Genomic DNA, 15,811 nt, shown 5'->3' on the forward strand with positions numbered 1-15,811 from the left:
GAACAAACAGATGAATGGATTGGTGGATGGATGGATGGATGGATGGATGGATGGATGGATGGATGGATGAACCTGCCCAGGAAAACAGGTGAGGCATTGCCCCTTACAGGAAGCACTGGTGTGCTTGAAAGTTTCTGCCCCTTGGGAATGGAATGACTTCTTAGTCGAGTTCCTTTTGTCAAGCCCCGAAGCAGGTCAGTGTGACTGAGCTTATGGGGATCAGTGTCCTACCTAATCTCAGGGACCAGAACGGGGGTGACCTTCACCTGAGAAGACAAGGGTAAACTGCTAGTTCTGAAAGCCCTCCTCAAAGCTGCTGTGGGTCTGAAGCCACACCACTAACATGCATTTCTGTGGTGCCACCAAACTGGAGTATGGGTAGAGTGAGTAAGAATACGCTGAAAGGCAAGTGGGGAGGTGGAGGTGAAGGGAAGATCAAAGCATTGCTGGACCAGGACGGGGCTGGAGTGGGCAGGTAACTGAGTGCCAAGTTGTGTGCAGGGCACTTTCCACAGGTTCTCTCATTTGAGCCTGACAGCAACCCTGTGCTGTCCATGGAGACATCACACCTCACAGATGAGGAAGCAGGGGTCCAAGAAGAAAAACTAACACTGAGACTCTGGTGTATGGGATACCAGCCCAGAAGGGGCACTGACACTGGAGGACTGACAAAGCTTTTCCCACCAAAGGGGTCTGAGTGTTCTTCAGGCAGAAAGGACATCGGGGGCTGGGTGAGGGATGAGTAAGACTTGGAAGTTCTCCTATGCCACCAGCTGGCTGCCTATTCCCTACTCCCCAGAGCTGAGAGTACCTGGCATGGAAGCCATCACTCGAGAACACAGGTTGGAAGGGCCGCCACCCAAAGGAGGCAAAGTCATCAGAGTCTAGATCTGGGCTGGACGCCCTGAATTTGGGGCTAGCCCAGGCTGGTCAGCGGGCCCCAGTTGGGCCCCAGAAAGGTCACTACAAATGGTCAGCCTTGGGGAGGGCGCCTGCTAGAGTCCAAGGATTCACAGGCTGAGTTGTCCTGGTATCATTACAAGTGCAGCACTTACTGGGCATTTACTGGGCCAAGAACGCCACACACAATGCCCCTTCCATTGCACAATAAGGCCATGAGGCACGTATGATTATTTCCCACACTCATCCGTATTTGGAAAAACTGAGCCTTGGCATTAGTGGTGACAGGGCTGTGGCAGAGCCTGTGCACCCAACCACCAGGCCAGACAAGGTCCTGGGCAGGAGGAGAGGAAAAGAAAGGGGAGCTGCTCCCAGCAGAGCCTCGTTCTATGCTGCGGGGCAGTGCTTCACCCAAGTTATTTCATTTTCCCCAACTTGTCTCTCAGAGAGTTGAGGCCACTCGAGGCTAAGTAACTTCCCAATGTCCCCCAACCGAAGGGTCTGATCTCATCCCAGTGTGTGGCTGCTCACCCAGGATGGAAGCCTGAGGAAGGAGGGGGCCCCTGGGCAGCACGGTGGGCCCACCCAGGAGGCCCGCTGCTGTGTGTGGCCTCAGAGATGACCCTGCCTGCCCATGCACTGTGGCAAAGGGTAAACTGGTGCCACTATTTGTAGAAGACAATTTGATAACATCTATCAAAAATGTAAACACCTTTTGTCCATACAATCCCACTATTAGCAACATATCCTACAAATATACTTGTAAAAGTTCATCAAGGTAGATGTACAGGCATTGATGGTAATAGTGAAAAATGGAAACAAAAACTCAACAAACCACCAACTGTCCAACAACAGAGGTCTGCTGGATTGAAGTTCAACCTTTCGGTAGAATACCACACAGCTCTTTAAAAGGTGTAGTTAGGGCCAGGCGCGGTGGCTCATGCCTGTAATCTCAGCACTTTGGGAGGCTGAAGTGGGCGGATCACAGGTCAGGAGATGGAGACTATCCTGGCTAACATGGTGAAACCCCGTCTCTACTAAAAATACAAAAATTAGCCGGGTGTGGTGGCGGGTGCCTGTAGTCCCAGCTACTCGGGAAGCTGAGGCAGGAGAATGGCGGGAACCCGGGAGGCGGAGCTTGCAGTGAGCCGAGATCATGCCACTGCACTCCAGCCTGGGCAACAGAGTGAACTCGGGTCTCAAAAAACAAACAAACAAACAAAATATATATATATATATATAGAGAGAGAGAGGATACGTATATACATATATAGAGAAAGAGAGATGGAGAGAAATACTCTGGGGAGGTAATTATATTAAACTGTTAACTGTCATTTATTGGGGTGGAGAGTGGAAGGAGGGAAGAGACTTTTGCTTCACACATGGCTCCTTTCTATCATGTCTGGCTTTTCATTATCCATAGATTGCATTTGTTATTTATTTTACTGTCAACAGGGGTTGTCTGGGATATCTGCGCTTCCATCCCCGCCCAGACAGTGATGACCATCTGCACAGCCCCGCTGCTAAGCTCAGTGGGGAGCCACCATGGGATAGCCCAACAGACAGGGCCCCCACACAGCTGCCAGGGAGGCACAGGAGGAGCTGAAAACGGGGGCAGCCCCGCTGTCAGTGGTGCTGGGGTTATCAGTGCACGCTAGAGAAAAAGGCTCCTGAGTATAGATCTCAAGTCCCCTCCACTGCCCTGCTCCAGCCTGTCTCCACAGCCCAGGGCTCCCCATGAAGAAGGGCACGCCCCTCTTCTGGAAGGGAGTCTAACACCCACGGGACAACTCAGCATTCAGGATAATGTCCACGAGATACGCTTCCCATGAATACCATGTGACTGACAGTGTCGGAGGTGTATGCCCCTGAGAGATCTTCTCTGGCCTAGAGATGTGGTGCTGCTGGATCACCATGAGGGCTCCCTCCTGTTCTGCCCAGGCAAGCCCGGGGTAAGAATGCAAAACTCCAGTCCTCCATCCTGTCCTCTCCCAGTGGGCACAGGGCCCAGCCACCCCACTGCCAAAAATCCTACAACATGTAACAGTGTGGCTAGAGAAATCCAGCTTCCTCAGGAGGCAGTCAGCGATGGCAGGGCAGCCCCGGGGAAGAGACCCTGCTCCCGGAGAGCCTGGCTCAGCCCTTCCTGGGAGAGTCAGCGAAGGCAGGGTGCCCTGGAGAAGAACCTCTTCTAGGAGAATCTCTGCTCCCAGAAGGGCTCTGCTCTCCATCCAGAGGGGAAATGTGGGGCTGGGGATTTGGCAAAGACCCTGCCAATCCTGTGCAACATCACAAGATGAGCAAATTTGACTAAGCTTATCCCTCCCCACCACGTACGCACACCTGACACACACAACTGGCTTCAGGTGCCATATGGCTCCTGTGTAGGTGTGGGTGAGTGTCGGCCTGTTTAGCTTCTAGTCCAGCCTGCAGTTTTAGACCTGGTTCAACTGTTTCCTTCAGACTCCTTGATGCTGTTCCCCTCAATCAGAGCTGGAGTCTGAGACCCTCTGCTACCAGGGGATCCTGTACAGCCCTCGGTAATGACGTTTACCGCTTTGCACTAAAATGCTTGGCTTGCACTTATTCAGAGGCACTTCATCCTAAGCTGCACTTTTATGCCATGCTGTCAGTCTACCTGGAGACAGCGTAGGAGAGACAGCTCCCGAGATGCCTCCTTCACTGTGGATACAGCATCAAGAAGATGACACTCACTGTGGGGACAGCGGAGAGAGCCCTGGAGATACCCCCTTCACCATGGAGACAGCCACAGAGATGCCTCCTTCACCATGGAGATGGCTCAGGAGAAGCTCCCTTCACTGTGGAGACAGCCCTGGAGAGGACGTCATTCACAGTAGAGATAGACATCCCACATTATAGATATGACCTATGAAAAGCCCTCCTTCATTTTAGAGCTAGCACCTGAGAAAACTTTCTAAGTTGTAGAGACAGCCTGTGAGAACCCCCTTTCCTATATAGAGATAACCCTTGAGAAATTATTCTTCATTACAGAGACAGCCCTTGAAACACCCTCCTTCATGTAGATGCAGCCCTGCAGAAGCCCCCGTTCACTGTATAAGTGCCTTTTCAAAAACTCTCCCTCATTTTAGAGGTAGGCCTGGAGAAACTTTCCTCTACTGTAGAGATAGCCTTTGAAAACCCTCATTCATTTGTAGGATGGTCCTTGAGAAATCCTGCTTTATTCTAGAGCTATCCCTTCAGAAGCCCTACTTCATCAGATAGAGCAAAAGCCCATTGGATGCCCCCTTCATTCTAGAAATAGCCCTTGAGGAATACTTTTACACCGCTGGTGGGAATGTAGACCAGCACAACCACTATGGAGAACAGTAGGGATATTCCTTAAAGAACTACAATTAAACAATTACACCTACTGTTTGATCCAGCAATCCCACTGCTGGGTATCTACCCAAACGAAAATAAGTCATTATACGAAAAAGACACTTGTGACCGGGCACAATGGCTCACGCCTGTAATCCCAACACTTTGGGAGGCCGAGGCGGGTGGATCATGAGGTCAGCAGTTCGAGACCAGCCTGGCCAACAAGGTGAAACCCCGTCTCTACTAAAAATATAAAAATTAGCTGAGCGTGGTGGTGGGCGTCTGTAATCCCAGCTACTCGGGAGGCTGAGACAGGAGAATCGTTTGAATCCAGGAAGCGGAGGTTGCAGTGAGCAGAGATCATGCCACTGCACTACAGCCTGGGCGACAGAGTGAGACTCCATCTCAAAAAAAAAAAAAGAAGAGAGAGAGACACTTGCACATGCATGTTTATAACAGCACAATTCACCATTGCAAGGATATGGAAGTAACCTAAGTGTCAATCAACTCACAAGTGGATGAAGAAAATCTGGTATACATACAGGATGGAATAGTACTCGGCCACAAAAGCAATGAAATCATGTCTTGGGGAGCTACTTGGATGGAGCTGGAGGCCATTATTCTAAGTAAGGTAACTCAGGAATGGAAAGCCAAATATCGTATGTTCTCATTTACAAGTGGGAGCTGAGCTATGAGGCTGCAAAGGCATAAGAATGATACAATGGACTTTGGGGACTTAGAGAGGAGGAAGGCTGGAGTGGGGTGAGCAATAAAAGACCACACATGGAGTGCAGTGTACACTGCTGTGGTGATGAGTGCACCAAAATCTCACAAATCACCACTAAAGAACGTATCCATGTAACCAAAAAACACCTGTACCTTAAAAACTATTGATTTTTCTTTTAAAACAAACACACACACACAAAAACAAATAGCCCTGGAGGAAGTCCTTACTCATTCCTTTTTACGATAGTCTTTGAGAAGCCCCCTTCATGTAGAGATAGCCTGTGAGGTGCCCTCCCTTATGTGGAGATGGTCCTTGAGAAATCTTCCTTCCTTTCCTACAAATAGCGCTTTAAAAGCTCTCCTGAATTTACTGCTACAGCCAATGTCATTTTCTCCCTTTTTATCCCCTTCATGACACTGCAATCAGGAAAGCTGGTCCTCCCCTTGGAAACTGGCTTGTGCCTAGCTTGAGAACATTAGTAATCTTTACTGCATAGTTTTATGTGTAACTATCTGGAAGTTCAGAACAAATTTCTTGTCTATGCCTAGCAAATATATGGGATTTTCTGACGTATATTTTGTTTACTAACCTTTTCCCAGCTGCAGTGCATTTCCCTATCTTCACTTCCCTACGTCCCAGCTTCTTATTTTATTTTTGATTCTGTTGTATTACAGGTATATGGTAAGCTGCCTCATATCACTCTGTTTTGTTTAGTATTTCAATAAGGCAGGGGATGGATGAAAGAGGAATTGATAGATACATATACTTGTGCATGAACCGCTGCACTGTGGTTCCTTTCATAACCTCAGTACTCTGTCCCCAGCCCCCAGAACGGAGTAGGAGCTCAGAAAGACACTGTGCTGAAAGTTTTCCAGCACCTGCTCGTTAGTTTGATCTGTAAAACAACCCTGCGAGGTAAGTGATGCTACTTCATTTGACAGGTGAGGGAACTGAGGCTTAAGGTCCCACATTTGGTAGGTGACTGAGTCAAGATTTCTTGACTGAAGATTTCTGCAGGGCCAGGTGCAGTGGCTCATGCCTGTAATCCCAGCCCTTTGGGAGGCCAAGGCAGGTGGATCACCTGAGGCCAGGAGTTCAAGACCAGCCTGGTCAACATGGTGAAACCCCATCTCTACAAAAATACAAATATTAGCTGGGCGTGGTGGTGTGCACCTGTAATCCCAGCTACTCGGGAGGCTGAGGCAGAAGAATTGCTTGAACCTGGGAGGCAGAGGTTGCAGTGAGCCAAGATCATGCCATTGCCCTCTACTCTGGGCAACAGAGCCAGAGTCCGTTTCAAAAAAAATAAAAGAAACAAGATTTGAATCTGCAAATATTTGGATCCAAAGCGTTTGCTTATTCTACTTCGCCTCTCTCTTAGCCTAATAAGCAAGACCCTCTAGGTTGCAATGTGCAATATGGTGGCCACTAGCCACATGTGGCTATTTAAATTTAAATTAGCTGAATTAAAAATTCAGACCCTCGGCCGGGCGCGGTGGCTCAAGCCTGTAATCCCAGCACTTTGGGAGGCCAAGACGGGCGGATCACGAGGTCAGGAGATCGAGACCATCCTGGCTAACACGGTGAAACCCCGTCTCTACTAAATAATACAAAAAGCTAGCCGGGCGAGGTGGCGGGTGCCTGTAGTCCCAGCTACTTAGAAGGCTGAGGCAGGAGAGTGGTATAAACCCGGGAGGCGGAGCTTGCAGTGAGCTGAGATCCGGCCACTGCACTCCAGCCTGGGCGACAGAGTGAGACTCCATCTCAAAAAAAAAAAAAAAAAAAAAAAAAAAAAAATTCAGACCCTCAGTTGCACTAGCCACACTTCAAGTGCTTAACAGCCACTTGTGGCTAGTGACTACTGTTTTGGACAGTGCAAAAGAGAATATTTCTATCATCATGAAACATTCTAGAGCATATCTTAACACTCCCCTCAACTGTATTTCATCCCTGCTAAGCGCCAACAGTGCCCAAGCCTTACTGGTACTTCCTTTGCTCTGTGTCTTTGCAGACGCCACTTCCTCCACCTGGAACATGCCCCGTTCCCCACCCTCATCCTCACGCCATCCTCCCCTCACAGCCTGCTGCATCCCTTCCCACCCCTACCTGTCCTCAGCCCCAGGACTGCCTCCTCTGACCACTCAATGCTGGAGGTCTGTGCCTCTGGTGTACATGGGTCACTGTTCCTTTGCAGCCTTGACCCCCCAGCTGGCAGTGAAGGATCACACTACACACTGCTGGAAAGGCAGGCAACACAATCTACACTGATGCTGGATTTGAAAACTTGACTTCATTCTGAGCTCCTCTTCTGCCACTAGCTACTCCATTCATTCATTCAGCACGTGCCAAGTGTCCATTCTCTGCTGAGGCCTGGGCATGTGCAGGAGATGGAAAAAACCCGAGGAAACCCAGCTCAGGCTCTCAAGGAGCTCACAGTCCAGTGGCCTTGGTCAAGTCCTTCCTTCTTCTCCTCCTCCTACTCCTCCTTCTCCTATTTCTTCTTCTTCTTCTTCTTCTTCTTCTTCTTCTTCTTCTTCTTCTTCTTCTTCTTCTTCTTCTTCTTCTTCTTCTTCTTCTTCTTCTTCTTCTCCTCCTCCTCCTCCTCCTCCTCCTCCTCCTCCTCCTCCTCTTCCTCTTCTTCTTCTTCTTCTTCTTCTTCTTCTTCTTCTTCTTCTTCTTCCTCCTCCTCCTCCTCCTCCTCCTTTTCCTCTGTCGAGATGGAGTCTCCCCATGTTGTGGGCTCCAGCAATCCTCCCACTTCAGCCTCCCAAAATGCTGGGATTACAGGCATGAGCCACCACCATGCCCAGCCTCCTTTACTCTTCCTGATTTCTTCTGTGAAGAATGTGCTAGGATTCTGGCTTTCCTCCCTGAAAAGCTTGTTATGTGGACCAAGAATGGGGACACAAGCGTCATTTAAATACATGTGTTAAGTAAAATGTATGGAGGTCATTGGTTTGGTCTGAGCTCCTACACAAGGCCAACAGGCCAGACCAAGATGGAGTCACTCATGCTGAAGTTCCACAGCACCAGGCCGAAATGAAAATTATCTGACCTTCCAAGAATTAGGAGAGAGACAACAGCTGGAGCCCCAGACGGGCCAGTTTCAGTGGGCATGATAGGGAAGTTCCCTCTGCTCTAGCGTTTACAAGGAAAATAACTTTGAAATGACTCATCCCCTTTTGTTTTCTGTTTCTCTGTGCCCTGTTCTGTCTATAAAGCCAAACTCCTCTGCTCCGCTAATCAGAACATTCATTGTATTCTGTAGAATGGGGTGTTGCCCGATTCTAGAATTGCAAATAAAAGCCAATTAAGATCTTTAAGATAAATTTGTTATAATTTTATCTTTTGACATATGTAAAACAGGAGGTAATATCAACACATACATCCCTGCGGTGCCGCCTCTCCACAAAGCCCTGTGGAAGAGCTGTGGATGCAGCAGGCCCCAAGACAGCCGCCTGAGGACTATCCTCTTAGAGTGGCATCTGAGGGGCAGACGCAGGGCCCCCCGCAGGTCCAGGGAGATGGGGTGGGCTTCCTGCCCAGAGGGCTGATGAGCTCAGGGGTTCCTAACAATGATTCATTGAGGGTGTGTGCGAATCTCCGAACTAAAATCCTAAACAAAGTTCAGGGGTCTGAAAAATTAGAGCCAAATTCAAGTCCAGGGTTACAAAGTGGAGCCTGAAGGGGAGGCCTCGTCATGCGGAATTTGGGGGATATGGGTTGGGGGCCCCACACCCACCAGCTGTCTGCACTGGGCCAGCTCTCACGATCTCTGTGTCTCAAGTTTCGTCCTCTGTGAAATGGGGATGGGACACACACCACCTGGACAGCTCAAGGAGGACAGCCCATGTGAGCCCCAGCGCGGTCCCTCTCCTCAGCCACCTCTTCCCCCACCACCCCCCAGCCCACTCCAGGCCTGTCCTGCCTCTCCCCAGGGCCCTAGCCCTCCAGAGGCGACTAAAGTCAGTTGCCCAAGGTACATGGGTATGGTGGATGAGCCTGGGCTTTGGAGTCGAATCCAGCTCTGCTTCTTCCTGTGGGCACCTTCACTTCCATGGCTTCACTTCCATGGTCGTCAGTCTCTGTGGCCGTAAAATGGAGGCAATTCCACCACTGTGTTGCGAGGACGCAGTGGGATGTCACACACGGCACAGCTGACATCTGGCAGGGGCTCATTATGGGACCCAGGCTATCCCTGACGTCCCGTGATTCCACAGTGAGGCCCTCCAGCTGTGAGGAGGCTTCAGGGTGGCAGCAGCCTTGGCACCTGCCGTTCCCCTCCTGCAGGGAGCTTCTCCCCCTCCTCTTCCTCCTCAGCCCCCCCGGGGCTGCCCTTCAGCCGGATGGACTGAGTCCCCTGCTGCGGTTTCTGGTTTCCAGGCTCCTGAAGGGCTTCTCCATTCTCTATCCCTCAGACCTGTTCCATCTTATTGCCAGGGGACCTACATCTTGGACCTACTTCCTGCCCAGCGACCCTCTTCGAAGCGGTGACCCCCCCTCCCCACTGGCAGACACGTGCCCCCAGCACGCCCTTACCTTGTAAGGGGATCCCCTCCACCCTGGGCACCCTGAAAGAGTCAGGAAAGGAGGCAGTGTTGGGACTCCGGGTGTGTCCAGGAGTAAGGGACAGAGGAAGAGGAGGTAGGGCTCCAAGAGGAAATGACCGGGAGTGCTCTGGGCCCACGTAATTTATTACAGGACTTTGTCCCTGGGCTCCAGGTACTTCCACTCCCACACGCCTCCCTCAGCCCCAGCTGGCAGAGCCTCATGATGTCTGCTCTTTACCCCAGGCCCCTTCTGCAGGGCAGCCATGCATGCTGCCCGGAGGCCACCAGGGTTTGCAGTCTGTGCACCTGCTCTGGCCACCAGCCAGATCCCGTGGTGACAATCAGCTGACCATCCAGGGGGCTCAGCATCTTCCCAGGTGCTGCATGGCAGGAGCTCTGCCCCCAAGCACCCCAGGCTCTAATGGAGGGTAGTAGTATAATATGAAATACAGTATATTTGGTCCTTGTTCCCAGTTGGTGTCACAGAACTCCTAAAATCCTTAGAATTTCCCGAGTGATCGCCGGGCGTGGTGGCTCACGTCTGTAATCCCAGCACTTTGGGAGGCCAAGGTGGGTGGATCACAAGGTCAGGAGATCTAGACCATCCCAGTTAACACAGTGAAACCCCCGTCTCTACTAAAAATACAAAAAAAAAAAAAAAAATTAGCTGGGCGTGCTGGCAGGTGCCTGCAGTCCCAGCTGGAGGCTGAGGAAGGAGAATGGAACAAACCCGGGAGGTGGAGCTTGCAGTGAGCAGAGATCGCGCCACTACACTGCAGCCTGGGTGACAGCGAGACTCCATCTCAAAAAAAAAAAAAAAAAAAAAAAAAAATTTCCCGAGTGATCATCTCATAATGAGTCTGTTTGATAGCACCTGAAGTTATGCTGAGGAGGTGACCATGTGGGGGCCCTACCTAGCCTCAGCATGAGGTCAGTCACCAGAAAGACCTAGTGAGTAGAGGGTTGGAACTTTCAGCCCCGCCTACTGACCTCTGGGAAGGTAAAACTCTTGAACAAAGATTTGATGAGCTTCCACACATCTGAGGTCCCTGGGGGGTGGCATGTGGGAGAGGGCATGGAAGCTCCATGCCCTTCCCACACAACTCACGTGAGCGTGTTTATTCGGCTGCTCATCTGTAACCCTTTGTAAAATCTTTTCCCACGAACTGGTCAATATGAGTGCCGTCCTGAGTTCTGTCAGCTGTCCTAGCAAATCCAATCGGAGGAGTGGGGTGTGGGAACCCCGATCTATAGCCAGTTGGTCAGAAGTATGGGTGGCAACCTATGACTTGAGACTGCATTTGAAGTGGGGCAGTTTTGTGGGACTGAGCCCTTAACCTGTGGGATCTATGACTCCAGGTTGACAGTGTCTGATTGAATCGAATTACAGGACATCCAGTCAGAATCTGCTGGAGAATTGCTTGGACACCTGGTCAAAAGAGTGTTCTGTGTTGAGTGTGAAAGGAGCATACACCTGGGGCATGTCTGGGGCCATCAGGAAGCCTTAGAGACAAAGGCCATCAGACAACAAGGTTCCCAGGAGGGTCCCTGGCAACAAACTGGGCAAGCTCGGGCTGGCACTTGATCAAGGGGGCTTTGGGCTTGAGGCAAATACAGACTGTTTGGAAGGGAAGTGCATCTGGCAGTGGGCCCTGGGAGGGTCAGACTGGAGGGGCCAGGCAGTCCCTGGAAGTGAGCATGAGGGCAAGGGGAGCTCATTTACGCAAGGCTTTGAAGGCGGGTGGATAATAGGGGCAGGGAGTTACCTGCTCAGCCACAGGCCTTGTGTTGGGTAAAAAAGGGGTCTTGGTCATCCTTACGGTTGGCCCAACTAGAGCCAATCAGATTCCTTTCTTTTCCTTGGACTTGGAGGGACTCGGGAACTGCAGGCAGAAATGTGGGAATGAGCCATTGTCTTTCAGAACAGAGGTCAAGGCAGGGTGGCAACCCTGAACGTGGACCTTCTGGGGGGACACAGACAAAGCAGTGGTGGGAGAGAAAAGGAGAGGTGGAGACCCAGTGGCCACAGAGACAGGAGGGAACCCCCGACGTCTCAGAGTTTCCTGTATCATCTGTGGGTGGGCTCTGTGGAGTTTCCGTCCATTAAATGCTCTTTTTGTCGACATGGCTTGAAGGAGTTTCTGTATCTTCAAAGCAAATGACCCATGCCAAAGACAGGGAACCGAGTTGGGAGATCCCTTGAAGGACCACTTGGAGGGAGCTGCATATTCCGAGTCTTTCAGGCAGCCCCCCGTCCCGCCTGTTCCCCTGAGAACAGACCCCAAGCTCTGCCCCTGCTCTGACTAGCCTCCTGCTCCTTAAAATCTCGTCCAGTTTTTGGGTCCACACTCAACTTTTTTGAGCTACATGCTGCAGGTGGTTTCTCAGGTTTAGAAAGGCACCATCTAGCTCCTCTAGGGCTGACACTGCTGCTCCTGGCAGCTCCCAGAGATGGTGAATCCCTCACTCTGGGGCTGAGACTGAGTCCTCTTAGGACCTTTTCTACTGCCCTCATGCAAGAAAATATTGGGACAGAAAATCTGTGTGGACCAAAACAATCTGTAAGATGTTCCCATCCAGTTCTTACCTTATGCAAAATTGGACAGAAACACATTTTAGATACTGACGTGCTATTCTCTGTCTCTCTCTCTTTTATGTTACACATTATATCACAAGAACTTTCTGATACTGTACCAAACTTTTACCATTGGTCTTTAGAAACAGCATGACGGTATGTCACACAAGTGCCCTATCATTTGTATACCCATCCTCCCTGGGTGGACACTGGGAGGTACCCAATCCCTTGCTATCACACACAACACTGCAATGAACATATCTGTGCTCTCGGCCTTGTTTGTATTTTGTCATTACGGAAGATTCCAGAAGGGGAACTTATGAAACAGTGGGCATGAATTTTTGGTTGCTAGTCTTTCTCAAGTAGCATGCCAAGTCCTCCCTCCCAGGTCCTCCCACCCAGTCAAAACTGCGCCTGTGATTGCAAAGACCTGGTCTGATTGCTGTGTGAGTTGGTGCAAAGGGGGACACCCTGAGGCATGGTTCTCCTGGAGTCTCAGGCTTTCTATAGCCAAGCGACCCCAAGCCCTGGAAATCAAGAAGATGGGCTGGGGAAAGGCAGGACAGGCGCTTCCTGGTAACACGGGTGACCAGGCTTGGCTGTCTCCCAGCCCAGTGCTACTTCCACAATTAGCGTAGTGCTGATTTCCCAAGATGGGAATATTCTGCTAACTTTAAAAATACGTTTGTGAGCTGAGCTGAAATGTGCCCATGGACAACCTGTGGTTCATTGCATTCCTATCAGTGACCAAGCCCATTATGGCGTCATCACAGCTACTGACACAGAGCGAGCCTTTCGCTTCAGCTCTACCGGTGTATCATAGAGCTACCTGAAGTCGCTTGCTTACAGCGGCCCTAATCTTCTCATCTAGCCTACAGCAGCCAAATTATCCATTAACCCTATGAAACAGTAAGGTTGGCAGCATAGACCTCTGCGAGTGAACTAATCTTTAAAACATTTTTGAATTCTCAGTCTCGGAAAGAGCTAGCATGTAATGAGGATTTTCTCTGTGCTGGGCTCTTTGCTTGTACCATCTCACTCAACCCTCATCAAACCTCCACAAATGAGGGGTGTTTCTCCTCATTTCATAGCAAGGAAGTTAAAGTCAAAGAGGTTATGAAACTTGCTTAGGCCACAATGGCCAAAAGTGGCAGAGGTGCAGTTCGAATTAGGGTGTACCTGACCCCATGGCCCGTGCTTATTGGGATGCTTTCCACCACGCCAACCCTCAGACAAACCAGACACCCTCCTTCCTCACCCCAGTGATGCATGAGACATCCTGTCTTCAGAGATTTTCAAAAAAAGGTGTTTCCCCAACTTGCTGGCCCCAGCCCAGGGTTTGAAAGGCCTTTCCCATTTTGTTGCCTTAGTTTCTGAGATGTTGGGGCAATGGAATATCTGGGAAGAGAAGCGAGGCTTAAATGCTTCCCTGGAACCACAGCTGTGCGCAGTACAAGAGAGTAGATCACAGGGCACATTCTGTCCTGTAGTTCAGGGTTTCTCAGTCTTGGCACTATTAGCATTTTGGACGAGATTATTCTTTGTTGGGGGATGACAGGCATTGTCCTGTGTACTGCAGAATATTTAGCACTAGTTATGCCCCCACCCCTAGTGGTGACAAATCAAAGTGTCTTCATATATTATTGCCAAATGTCTCTGGGGGACAAAGTCCCAGTTGGGAACCAATATATAGTTCACAGGCCCAGGTGCCATTGGAGGCTGGCAGAAAGAGGAGGCCAACAAAGACCAGAACAAAGGTCCTCCCAGAAGAGGTGACCCTGACCCTTGGGGTCCTTCAGTAGCAGGAAGATGTGGCTCAGAGGGAGGGTGCAGGGAAGATGAGTGCTTCCTGGAAGACCTTGGTTCTGACATGCCAAGGAGATGACTGTGTCATCAGGAAAACTCAGATATTTCTTCCTCCTGGAACAGCAGCTTCAAGATAGCTGCTCCTCGACTGGGAAGGTCTTGAATCCAAAGTCCTGAAGGGCCAGCTAGGCATCCACAGTCTCAGCCCCGGAGGAAAGAACTCATTTCTAGTGGTGCTTTTGTCACCATAAGCCCTCTGAGGAACCTACCCAGAGATTTGTCCGAGGCAGCAAGAAGGGGAAAGTAGGGGCAGAAAATGAAAAGGTCACCTCCTCCTCTCCAGAGGGCTTTGGGCATTCAGTGGATAAATCTGTCTTAGGCCCTGGCATTTAAACCCAGGTCACTGACTATAAACATGGGACCTCTGTCCCATGACCAGGGTTAATGGTATATCCTGATGACTAATCTTATTGCCTTGGGGAGATTGAGACACTGATAAGGAAAAGCAAAACTTGCTTACGTGTCAACTCAATAAACTAAATACATGATGTTAATAATGCTAATTATGATGATAGTAATACTTCACCTAGCTCTTGGAAGATGTTGAGAGTGGGAGGCTTAGGCTCACTGCTAGGAACTTCATTTCTGGGAAAAGAAGTACTGGGGTGGATTTCTTACCCTTGTCTAGAATGCTGCATGTCCACCAAGATCACTTTCCTTTACTTCTTGGTCCCACAGTGGACATATTCTTTCCTGCCTCATTTACAATTAGAAGGGGCCATGGAATGAGAGTAGGTGAGATCCTCCAACTCCAGGTTAGGCTCATTAAAATGTCCTGTACCTTTCTACACACTCTCTTCTCCCATCTGCTGGTGGCATGCAGAGCATCCAGTAGGGGCTTCTGAGGCCCTGGGAAATGGTGGAGCCACAATAGGGGAAGAGCCTGGATCCCTGAATGACTGCTAGGAGCAGAGTGCAACCTCCACCTCACCGCTGACCCCACTGCCCATTGACAAGAGGAAGAAATAAACTATTATCACGTCAAGCCACTGAAATGTGTTGATGTTGTTATAACAACATAACTACATGGTAGACTGTTAGCTTACCATGATTGAAATATTATCTTTCCATCCAAATCGGCCTTTGTCCTTCAAATATCACCTCAAGCGCCCTCCCCCAAGAAGCCAGCCTGATTGTTCACTCTAGCCTCACCCTCCTTTTAATTCCCATGGTACTTGTTACCCACATCACACAATTCACCTCTTAGCATTTTCTTTTCTCAAAGCAGTACTTCCTAATGAATTGTAAGCTTCTCAAGGCAGGAATCATGTTAGTTTTTTGTATCTTCACAATGCCTAATAATAATGATAATAGCTAACATATATATTGCTAATCTTAAATAATAAGATGCATAAAATATGATTACACATAGAGTTTACTTGAGTGTGCGGATAGCCACCTAGGAGACCTCAACTCCAAACGAATGGGTTCAGCGTTCCAAAGTGGAGAAGTTAAATTTTACTTGTACAGAGAGAGACAGAAAAATTTTAGCAGGATTATAACATTTTCCACACAAGACAGTGCATATGTTACAGTGATTTGATTGGTTACAGGATGCTGCATCCCAACGAGATGACATTATTACTCTGTAGGAGAGGGAGTGATCTGAGGGGGTTTTATCTCCGGCACCACTTAGTCTCAATTGTTTACAGGGGGAAAAACGGCAGAAGTTGCAGCTGCATGACATGTGACTCAGGCTGCATAGTCACATTCCTCTGAAGACTCAGAACAATTTAAGTTCCAACAGCTTTCAGTTTGAATTATTTGGCTGGGTGCAGTGGCTCACGCCTGTAATCCTAGCACTTTGGGAAACCGAGGTGGGTGGATCACCTGAGGCCAGGAGTTCAAGACCTG

At 49.7% G+C, this 15,811-nt stretch overlaps 1 protein-coding gene across 3 annotated transcripts in view; it reads right to left on the reverse strand.

Annotated features, from left to right (window-relative positions):
- Window positions 1-15,811, reverse strand: part of LOC105492423 (myosin VIIB) — a 110,221-nt gene that overhangs the window by 92,015 nt on the left and 2,395 nt on the right. The window contains exon 1 of one of the 3 annotated variants that reach the window (XR_011609651.1): window positions 9,506-9,662. The exons of 1 other annotated variant lie outside the window; for it this stretch is intronic. The gene's annotated coding sequence lies outside the window, so the exon portion shown is untranslated. Of the gene's footprint in view, window positions 1-9,505; window positions 9,663-15,811 lie in introns of those variants that run through there. One more of the 3 variants, XM_011759506.2, reaches the window with a different exon arrangement.

This window comes from Macaca nemestrina, chromosome 11, assembly GCF_043159975.1.
Source record: "Macaca nemestrina isolate mMacNem1 chromosome 11, mMacNem.hap1, whole genome shotgun sequence".
Classification (NCBI taxonomy): domain Eukaryota; kingdom Metazoa; phylum Chordata; class Mammalia; order Primates; family Cercopithecidae; genus Macaca; species Macaca nemestrina.